The 10,078-nt window shown below is 35.6% G+C and overlaps 1 long non-coding RNA gene across 1 annotated transcript in view; it reads right to left on the bottom strand.

Annotated features, from left to right (window-relative positions):
- LOC107653453 (uncharacterized) overlaps window positions 1-8,611 on the bottom strand; it is a 21,024-nt gene extending 12,413 nt beyond the window's left edge. Inside the window, exons 1-2 of the long non-coding RNA XR_001630223.1 lie at window positions 8,536-8,611; window positions 8,406-8,461 (exon numbers count right to left, since the gene is read on the bottom strand). This is a non-coding gene — a long non-coding RNA (uncharacterized LOC107653453). The remainder of the gene's footprint in view (window positions 1-8,405; window positions 8,462-8,535) is intronic.
- Window positions 8,612-10,078: the final 1,467 nt, after the last annotated feature.

Below are 10,078 nucleotides of genomic sequence, written 5' to 3'. Positions count from 1 at the left end.
CATATATATGTATATATATATATATATATATATATAAATAACTGTTTTTACTGTATTTTTTATAAAATAAATAAATAAATGCAGCCTTGGTTCATATAGGAGACTTATAAATTACAAAAAGTGTAATTGTGAGTGAGTGAGTGAGTGAGTGAGTGAGTGAGTGAGCGAGGGAGTGAGGGAGTGAGGGAGTTTGTATTAAGGGCAGAGGAAGTTGTTCAGCCTTTTAGTCCAGTCTGTGTGGAAACGCTACTGTCAATCAAACTATCGTGGGAGGGGCCTGTCTGTGTAACGTCACACAGACAGGCATCTGAGATCGACTCGATTTGAGAAAGGGGTAAAGATACGAGCAGATTAAAAAAAAAACACTGGGTGGATTTTTATCATTATAGGGTGGTTGTGTACACACACTGCCAACACACATTTCTGTTCAAACAACTTGTAAAAGTGCATGTAGCATCATATGACCCCTTTAACAAATAGGACCTAATTGTAAAGTTTTACTATTTAAATTAGTTACACACAATGAAACTAATCTTTAAACAAAACGTTCAACAATTGTGTTGCATTGGCTCATTTTAATTAATGAAATTTCCCAAGCAGTAAAAGTTGATTTCCTCAGTGTTGCTCACACTGATCTCCATTGAGGATTAAAAGGAAGAAAGGAGACGGAAATCTGGAAAATGCTAAATAAAGGTGATATTTTTCCAATTGTTTTATGTCTGTCCAGACCGGCATGAACGTCAGGAGATGCGACTCATTTGGTGGATGCAAATTACAGAGACTGCATCATCCCACAAGGGAGACTCCATTTATTTCAGTCCTGTAGTACATTGGGACCAAATGTAGCATTTTATTCCCAGTCATGTGGTTAGCAGAGGAACAAGATTACTTGGTTAGGTAGATTACAACAATCTTTGCAGACAAGACAAGTAACTACATGATGTTTCGACCGTGACCTATAAACACAGCACACTACTCAGCTTCAGCTAAAAATAAAACACTTGAACACGACTGATGTCAAATGGATTTTGAATAAATATGCATTCTGCACTAATTCAAATGCATCTACAAGTTGAAGGCAAATCAAGCAGGAATAACAGTGTTCGGATTTGTTTGAAACTGAATTGTTGATAAAAGAAAGTCAACTAAATCTGTGCAGGTAACTCACGTTATGGTTGACGGCAAAAGCATTGATAAAGGTAACAGGAAAAGCAGAAAGAGGAAGGTGTGTTGATGGAGAGAAAAATAGAGAATGAGAGACAACAAAGGGCCACCACGTGAAGAGAGAGTGTGTGCTGTCTTCAGGCCATGTGCTGCTAGCAAGCATGTGTGAGCAAGAACGGTCAGTGTAAGCAAATGACTCATACTGAAGGAGCCCCTCCACACACACACACACACACACACACAAACAAACGCTCATGGTAAACGAAAGCACGGAAAACACATTAAGCCATCATCCAAATGAGAGAATGGCAAGGATAGAAGTGGAAAGAAAACAACAGTGTTTTTCATCCTCTTTTTTTCCCCCCCAAGTGGGATAGAAATAGCACACATATACAGCGGCTGAGCTAATCTACACTGATCCGGGCACTGGGCGAAAGTTCAACCCGGCTCTGAGATGCAACGCCTCGATAAATGCACACAGCAATGCTGGTGTTCATCATTATAGCTTGTATGCATAGAAGTGTGCTAAATTGTATTGAATGTGCACATGCAGTGTACTTCAAAAGTTTTTTTGTTTTGTTTTTAAACTGCTTGCAAATAATTTTATCATCAGTTAAATATAAGGCCACTTAAGTGTACTTAAGGTCCACTTTCATGATTATGTTCCTTAACTAAGGCTACACTTTTAAAGAGTGCACTTTATAGTAATGTCAAATAGTTTTCTTTTTACATTTCATATTTCAAGACAATAAAAATTATTATGACATTTCATATAAAGATGAACTGGGTGGGTCAAAATCACTCTAACGTTCAGCTAATTGCATTTAATAATGTAATCTATAATATACTTTCATTTAATTGCAGTTTATAAATTAAGTGTCTGAAAACATAAAGCTACATTCCGTTTGCACTTAAGTATATCTTTTAAAGTATATTATTTCCATACTAAGTACTCTTTTTAAAAGTATGCTAAATTGGACTTTTTGCACAAGAGAGTATTTGCAGACTTTTTGTGCTTTCTCTGCTATGGGGGAATGTGGGGGAAAGAAGATGGTAAATGTAAAAATGTACTTACCAAAGCAAACAAACAAAACAATTGTAATAATAATCTACTATTTATCCAAATAAAGACACTTAAAATAAGGAATATTTCTTAAACTATATTTTCACTTCTGCACAAGTCGTCACATTAAAACTAGCAACAACGGTTTGTGATATTGCTTTTATACAACAGTTCACTAACAACATTTAATATTGAGGAATTTACAATTTCGAAGCAATATCGTCCGATACTTTTTTGTATGTTTTGCTCAGTCAACAAAAATAATTCCAGATAAAAACACTGCGTCCAAAATCGCATACTTCCCTACTATATAGGCTAGTAGGCGAAAAACAGCAGCCTATGTGAGGCGAGTCCGAATTCATAGTATTCGTAAAACAATAGGCAAAAAGTACCTGGATGACCTACTTCCACCCTAATTCTGAAGTGCGCATTCGATGGACACTTTACTATCCCATGAGGCCACGGGAGAATATTTATGAATGGCAGTGAAGCAATGCAACTGACTCTGGTAGGTCATGTGACAGTAACAATATGGCGGATGTAGTACATCCGAATTTCATTCATACTACCCATATTCATACTATATAGAACATACTTTTTTAACGGTCGTGAAGTAAATTCAAATTCAAATGCAGTACCTATACTCAGACAGTACACGATTTCTGATGCACTGGAAGACTCAGTAGCGGGTTTCCATTACCGAATGATTCAGCAACTTTGAAAAAATCGATTCAATGAATGATTCAATGGCACATTCAAAAAGACATTCGCCTGTTTCGTCTATGAATGAAACTGCATTTTCGAACAAATTGGTTAAATGAACGCTCTACTGACTCACTCATAAAGATGATCACTTAACGCCACCTACTTTGTTTCCTTGTTCATGTTCATATTATTTTTGTGGCTTCATGCAAGGAATATTCCATGTTTCGGCATTGTATATTTTGCTTTGAGTAAAGAGCTAAATGATATATCCAACAGTTTTTTTTATTCCCCTAACATGTCCGCTTATCTTATCTTTGATAGGGAGACCATACGTCCCCTTTATCCCGGACATGTCCTGACCAAGATATCTAAATTGCCTCAAATGTACAGGTGTTTGGCTTTGTTTTCCTATTGTTTTCATCCTTGCTGAAATGACTGAAAAGTATTTTGACTAATAGCATGCAGGCATTGCACACAATTGACCAATTGTGGCGTGCAAGAGAACTGTAAACTAAATCAACGCAAAGACACGTACATATTATGTACAAGCACATCAATAGGAAAATAAAACCCTGCCAGGGCACGTCTATGGAAAAAAAGAGGACGTGGTCATTCTGTTCGATCATATTAGGAAATTATAAGGCATCTAAAGATATAATATGAGAAACATAGGCTAAATGAATCGCCTTCAGAGTCTCTCATCACTAGTTCAGCGCACTGGGAGTGTTCATATTGAATCCTGTGCATCTAAAATTTGATTTTATGTTGGCAAATTGTACTTTTCAACAACAAGAATGTGGAAGAATCATGGGTTTAAGAGCAAGTAAACTGTGACAGAACTTGGTGAACTCTTCCTTTATAGGCTATACTTTAAAAGCATCCTTTGTCTGAATTTTGCCCTCTATCTGTTTTCATACTTGACTGATTTTTCACATGTATCATGAGGGCAAATATTAAGAGAGCACAGACATCATTGGCTGGCCCTTATTTCATCATTCCACATTTACAGGATTTTAGGACTGACGGGACATCTCTAGGACATTTATCATCCTGTCTTTCAGCCGCTGAATAGCTGATTTGGTGGTGTGTTGTCATGTTGAAAGCTCGAGCCATCTTCCCATTTTCAACTTCCTTGCTGCAGGTTTTAGTTTTGCCTGTAATTTGTGCCATCCATCTTCCTCTCTGCTGACAAGTGCTTCAGTCCCAGCTTATAAGAAATACTCCCACAACAGGATGCAAACCTGATGATTTTACGTAGGCTATATTATGAATTTGGTTTTCATCAGAACTACAGCTGCTGATATTAGCCGAAACGCTGATCTGATTGCAGCAACTTTTGCATCATGGCCAATACATTTTATCACAGGGGTAAACAAACTTTGGTAAGCAGGCCGCTGCTGGCATGGGAAAGGGTAAACACTGACACACAAGCAAAAAGACTGAGAGAAAAGATTAACTGAAGCTAAAAGGAACGTTTTTGCACCTTATTTACCCCTAAACGGTACATATCAGTACCTTAAAGGAACTAGTACTTATTCTACCTAAAGTGTACATATTAGTTCCCTTTGAAAAGGTATCGCCCCAGTGACAGTTTTGTAATTTTTTTCTGAGTGTGTATGTTGATATTTGATAATTTTATTTGGTTTTAAAAAATTTTGAAAAGTTACTTTGTAAATGAAAACGTTACTTCAATATATAAAATAAATAAATTTTGTATCAAATATAACGTAAAGAAATTGTTGGGGGAATGGAAAGTTGAAATAAATAAATATGTAACATTTTAAATAAATCACTAAAATAAAAAAACAAAATTATGAAACAATATGAAGACCTATGCAAATGGTAAACATTCGAGTATATGAGGAAACATTAAATAAAAACATGAAATATTAACATATAATACACAATACTGTTCAAAACATTGAGTCAGTAAGATTTCTTTAAAAAAAAATTATACTTTTATTCAGCAAGGATGCATGAAATTGTTCGAACGACAGTAAAGACATTTATACTGTTACAAAAGATTTCTATTTCAAATAAATGCTGTTCTTTCGAACTTCTATTAATCAAAGAATCCTGAAAAAAAAGTATCATGGTTTATGCAAAAAAAATTCAGCACAACGGTTTTCAACATAAAAATAATAAATGCTTCTTGAGCATCAAATCAGCATATTAGAATGATTTCTGAAGGATCATGTGACACTGAAGACTGGAGTAATGATGCTGAAAATTCAGCTTTGACTCACAGGAATAAATTATATTTTAAAACATTACAATAGAAAATAGTTGTTTTAAATTGTAATAATATTTCACAATATTGCTGTATTTTTGATCAAATAAATCAGTGGTTCCCAACCCTGGTCCTGGAGGCACCCCAACACTGCACGTTTTGCATGTCTCCTTAATCAAACACACCTGATTCAGATCATCAGCTCATTAGTAGAGACTCCAAGACCTGAAATTGGTGTGTCAGAGAAAGGAGACATGCAAAATGTGCAGTGTTGGGGGTGCCTCCAGGACCAGGGTTGGGAACCACTGAAATAAATGAACAGAAGAGACTTCTTTAAAAGAACAAAAAACTTTATTCATGTAAGTCTTCATAAGTATTGTTTCATAATTTGAGTGATTATTTAATTGCTAACATTTCACACGTGATATGATGCAGTACCGTGGTATTGTTATTCACCAAATAGGGGTTAGGATGTTAATGTAGGTCAACTGTTCATTACTGTAACTCATTACTGTAATGGGACACATTGAGAACATATTTACATGTGGATTAGACTTGCATGTTTAAAACAATAAGATTTTCTTTATAGGCCTTTTGATTGTGGGCTGTGACACTGTCAGCATAAGTACACATGCATATAGAGTGAGTGAGTCAGTGAGTGTGTGTGTGTGTGTGTGTGTGTGTGTGTGTGTGTGTGTGTGTTGAACAAGGCTGTTCTTGCATGAGACTTATTTTCATGAGACTTATTTTCATGAGCACTTTCTTTTGAACACAGGTTGACTGTCACTGTATCCGTTTTGTGTCTGTGTGTGAGTTCCTGTTAAATGATTTTGGACAAAAGTATGTAATGATAAATGTGGGAGTGTTTAAACATAACAGTGTGAGTAAATGTGTGTCTGTTTGCACATACACTTCCTTTATAAACACATCCACGTGCTTGTGTCTGCGCGTGCTTCCTTGTGAAAAGGCAATTTATCTCTCATAATAGAAAGTATGTGTCAGGTAAAACAAACATTGATTACAGGAATAGTCACTATGAGATTATTGACTTCCTATGAAGGCGGTAGGTCTGTAAAACGATAAGGTCGATATGAAAACAATTTTATCACTATGATAAAACGCATCTTAATTTATCTTGTAATGTTTTGGTGTTTTATATGGCTGTTTTCTTAAGGCTCTTTCCGGCCAGTCCCAGTAAAGAGCCAATTAGGCTAAATGAAATATGGATTATAATAAAGTGAAATTCTGAATGCATGCAAATTATATGGAAAAATAAGAAATAAATATCAGTTAAAAGCGATATTTGATTTTGAATGGTCACAAATACCATATACATTTAGAGGCAGATGTCCACTTAATATTCAGATTAGAGATCAACCAGTATGGGTTTTTGGTTCTTGAATTATTACTTTTGGTCCTCCTAAAATCCATAGTGCACTGTTTAAAAGTCTGGGGTCACCAAGATTTTTTTTTTTTTAATTAATACTTCCAAAAATGTATGAAAAGTGACAGAAAAGACACTTATAAAAATAAAAGATTTCAATACAAAAGAAATGCTGCTCTTTTGAACTTCCTGTTCAAAGAATCATGAAAAACAATGAAAAAAAAAATCAGCTTTGCCATCACAGAAATAAATTACATCTTAAAATATATTCAAATAGAAACCATTCTTTAAAATTGTAATAATATTTAACAATTTTCACTGTTTTTACGGTATTGTTGAATCAAATAAATGCAGCCTTGGTGAGCAGAAGAGTCTTCTTTCGAAAACATTAAACTGCAAACTTTTAAACAGTATTGTATGTGGTTATATCCTTGGATTATTTACATGTTTTTGTTAAACCTAAAGTTTAGATCAGATTACATTTCAATAATTACAGTCAAAATAAAGTGTTTCGATTATAACTTCCCATCTATACTGAGAGTGAACAATGTGGCACAATAAAACCAGAACATGGTAATCAAAGAAACACTAAAGCTTGATTTCATCATTCCAATTTTGTCACGTCACTCATTTAGTGTAGACACAGTAAAACTGTCAGAGCACTGGGTCTGATTAATCGTGGGGTGCTCCATATCCCCGTCCGCTCCCACGCTGCGGCCCACTCAGGGCCCGCCTGGGCCGGGCACGTTGCACTGACTCAGGACCTGCTCCGGTCTTGTCTGGCACAGGGCCTGGACTGAAAACCCCACAGACTTGCCAGAAAGTGAGTCAGTCTTTTCCACCCAGACACCCTGAACATGCTAGAATGCAGTGCTATTCTCTCTCATCGTCTCGAACTGTTTAACATTCTTTATTCTGTTTTAAAACATTAACATCACCTCTGCCATAAAGTTAATAAACTTCACTGACATGCACCAACGGTATTGAGGATAAGACATTATCTCAGCACAAAGTGAGAAGCAAATATCCACATTCCAGAACAAAAATTAAGAAAAAAAAAGTTAGACGATAAGGGGAAACCCAGATGACAAAATAGAATTTCACCGAACTTGTAACTATATTATGTTGACATGTTCCCAAAAGGCTTTGTTTTCATTTATTTTTCATGCAGTGTGCCTTGATTAAAATTTTCGACACTCCTACAGAGTGCACTTTTTCTTTGTTTCTCTTTTATATGCGTTTAATCTGTTGTTTTATATCACTGTGTAACACCGGGACACCCTTTGGATTTATACAATACAACCATAAATGAACATTTTGAGGGTTCTTATTTATTTTGGCCAATAAATTCCATGACTTTTCTAGTCGTTTCAATAAAGTGCATATACACATACACACGTGAGATCGAAGTGACCGTTATTACTGATACTGACGGAGTCTGTACATTGTCTCAAAGACAGTCACTTGCCGCCACCAACTGGCGTAATGATGTAACTGCAGAAAGAGTCACCGCTAACATGCAAAAGGCATTTCTAGTCAAAAGAATTACTTGAATATGAATGTTTACTCACTTCTGAAATTCCTTGAGATTTCTAGGCTTTTCATAACTGTGAATCCTGCAGATAATTCCATTTGCAGTATTTAACACTCCTTTCTTATTTTACTACTACTAATAATAAAACATTTTGGTAGAATTTAGTGTTCAGGATTTGTCTCGACACTGAAATTTGGGCACAACTAAAAATGTCAAGTAGAAGCTGTGAGGCTGTAAAATGTTGAAAACTAGACCTAGATAGCCTACCATTCATTGCTATAAGACTAAGTGATTAGATGACAACATGTGCATCCATCTCACTCACCTCTGCCACCTGTCAGTCTGCCTTGTTTTCATCCTCCTCCATTGCCTTTACTTGACCTGACAACATTAAAGCAAATATGTAAATGTAGTAACAGTTCCCCAAAAACTAGACACATTTTTAAACTACTTACATGAATCTTTGGCACTTTAACCATGATGTCCGCCCTAGCTGTGTCCAGCACTTTTTAGCCACAACTGGCTAAAATGGCTACTATTAATGGCTACAGTTTACAGTCAAGATGTGCTTTCAATAAACGACTAGAAAACCACATTTATTACTGCAGTGTGTTAGATGAGTCTCTTCTCTGAGTTGGTGTAGAAACACGTTCAAACAGATCAGTGAGCATCACTAGAGCTTTTCAATCAATCAGACCCCTGTCGATCACTAAAGATCACGTGGTGATCAATTATGTCATCAAACGCCTAATGAACGATTTCCTGCCACTGCGTCTAAAATTTCAAATTAAAATTTACCAAAAAACGAGAGAATTTTAAAGTTAGAAATATGAGCTAAAAAGTAATGAAATGTAAAATTACATGTCATACACACACACATACACATATAATCATATTTGATTTGATTTGACACAGCTCATATTTCTAACTTATGTACGTTTTAATTTAGACTTTTTGTCTAAATTCTCTCTCTTTTTAAAAAAAAATTAAATTTTGATTTACCAAAGCATTTTTTTTTTCTTAGGTGGTGGAAATTGGCTTCCATATTTAAGCCCTCTAGTCTAGAGGAATAATTTTTAATTGAAAAAAGTGTCATATTATTCTATACTTTTATAACAAAAAGTTGACGAAAAGTCAGTTTCATCTACTTTAATATTATGAAGTAGGCTATATGAGTGAAGTGTCTGTGCCTGACGAAGACTTGTTCGAAACGTTGCAATAAACAATTTTTTATGGAGCAGTTACATCAGTGTGCGGACATTTGTTTTTTGCTTCAGTTTGTCTCTTTTGTCCTGCACCTGAGCCCTGTTTGGGTTTGTGTGATGTGTGCACCTTTTTTGTATTTTTGACTTTGAAATATACGAGTGGCTATCAATATACAAAGATGCTTTTTGGATCTAGATCTAGGAGGGGCTAACTGACAGAAACTTGACCCCTTCATTTGGGATGTGAATTATGGATAAAGGTTAGTCTAGGAATGAGAAACCAAAAGAAGTTTTTAAAACAAGGTACCGGCGGTTATTCCTAGATCATTTTAAGTCCACAGGCCATTAATTCAGCTAAGAAGCAGAGCACAGCAGGGTCAGAATCAGTGTCTAGGAAACCCAGACACACAAAGCCTTTGCTTTTGGCTCAGTATTGTACATTAGTTAATCTTAGGCCAAAGCTCGTGCCATTTCTTCAGAATCAGAATCAAAAGCCTTTTCATTCATCTTTTAGTTCAGGTTTTCTTTATTGATTTCTCCACATGTGATCTGCTGAGTTCACTGATATCTCCATGCCATCCTAAACACATTACTGTGACCAGGTCTTCAAAATGCAATACAAAACTGGATTCAAAACTGAACAGATGCTTTAATATTTGTTAATCATGGTTCAATAGAAGGCTGTTTAGGTGTCTACCACATTGGGCAAGTGGATTAATTTTGCTAGTGGTAGAGACGGTTAGCATAATCAGTCATGCAAAGTATTTTCTAGCTCATTTCAGTGCCATGATTG

This window comes from Sinocyclocheilus anshuiensis, unplaced genomic scaffold (genome assembly GCF_001515605.1).
Source record: "Sinocyclocheilus anshuiensis isolate Anshui unplaced genomic scaffold, SAMN03320099.WGS_v1.1 scaffold383, whole genome shotgun sequence".
Taxonomy (NCBI): Eukaryota; Metazoa; Chordata; class Actinopteri; order Cypriniformes; family Cyprinidae; genus Sinocyclocheilus; species Sinocyclocheilus anshuiensis.
Note: the sequence above shows the minus strand (reverse complement) of the source record. Positions and strands in the feature narration are given on the sequence as shown.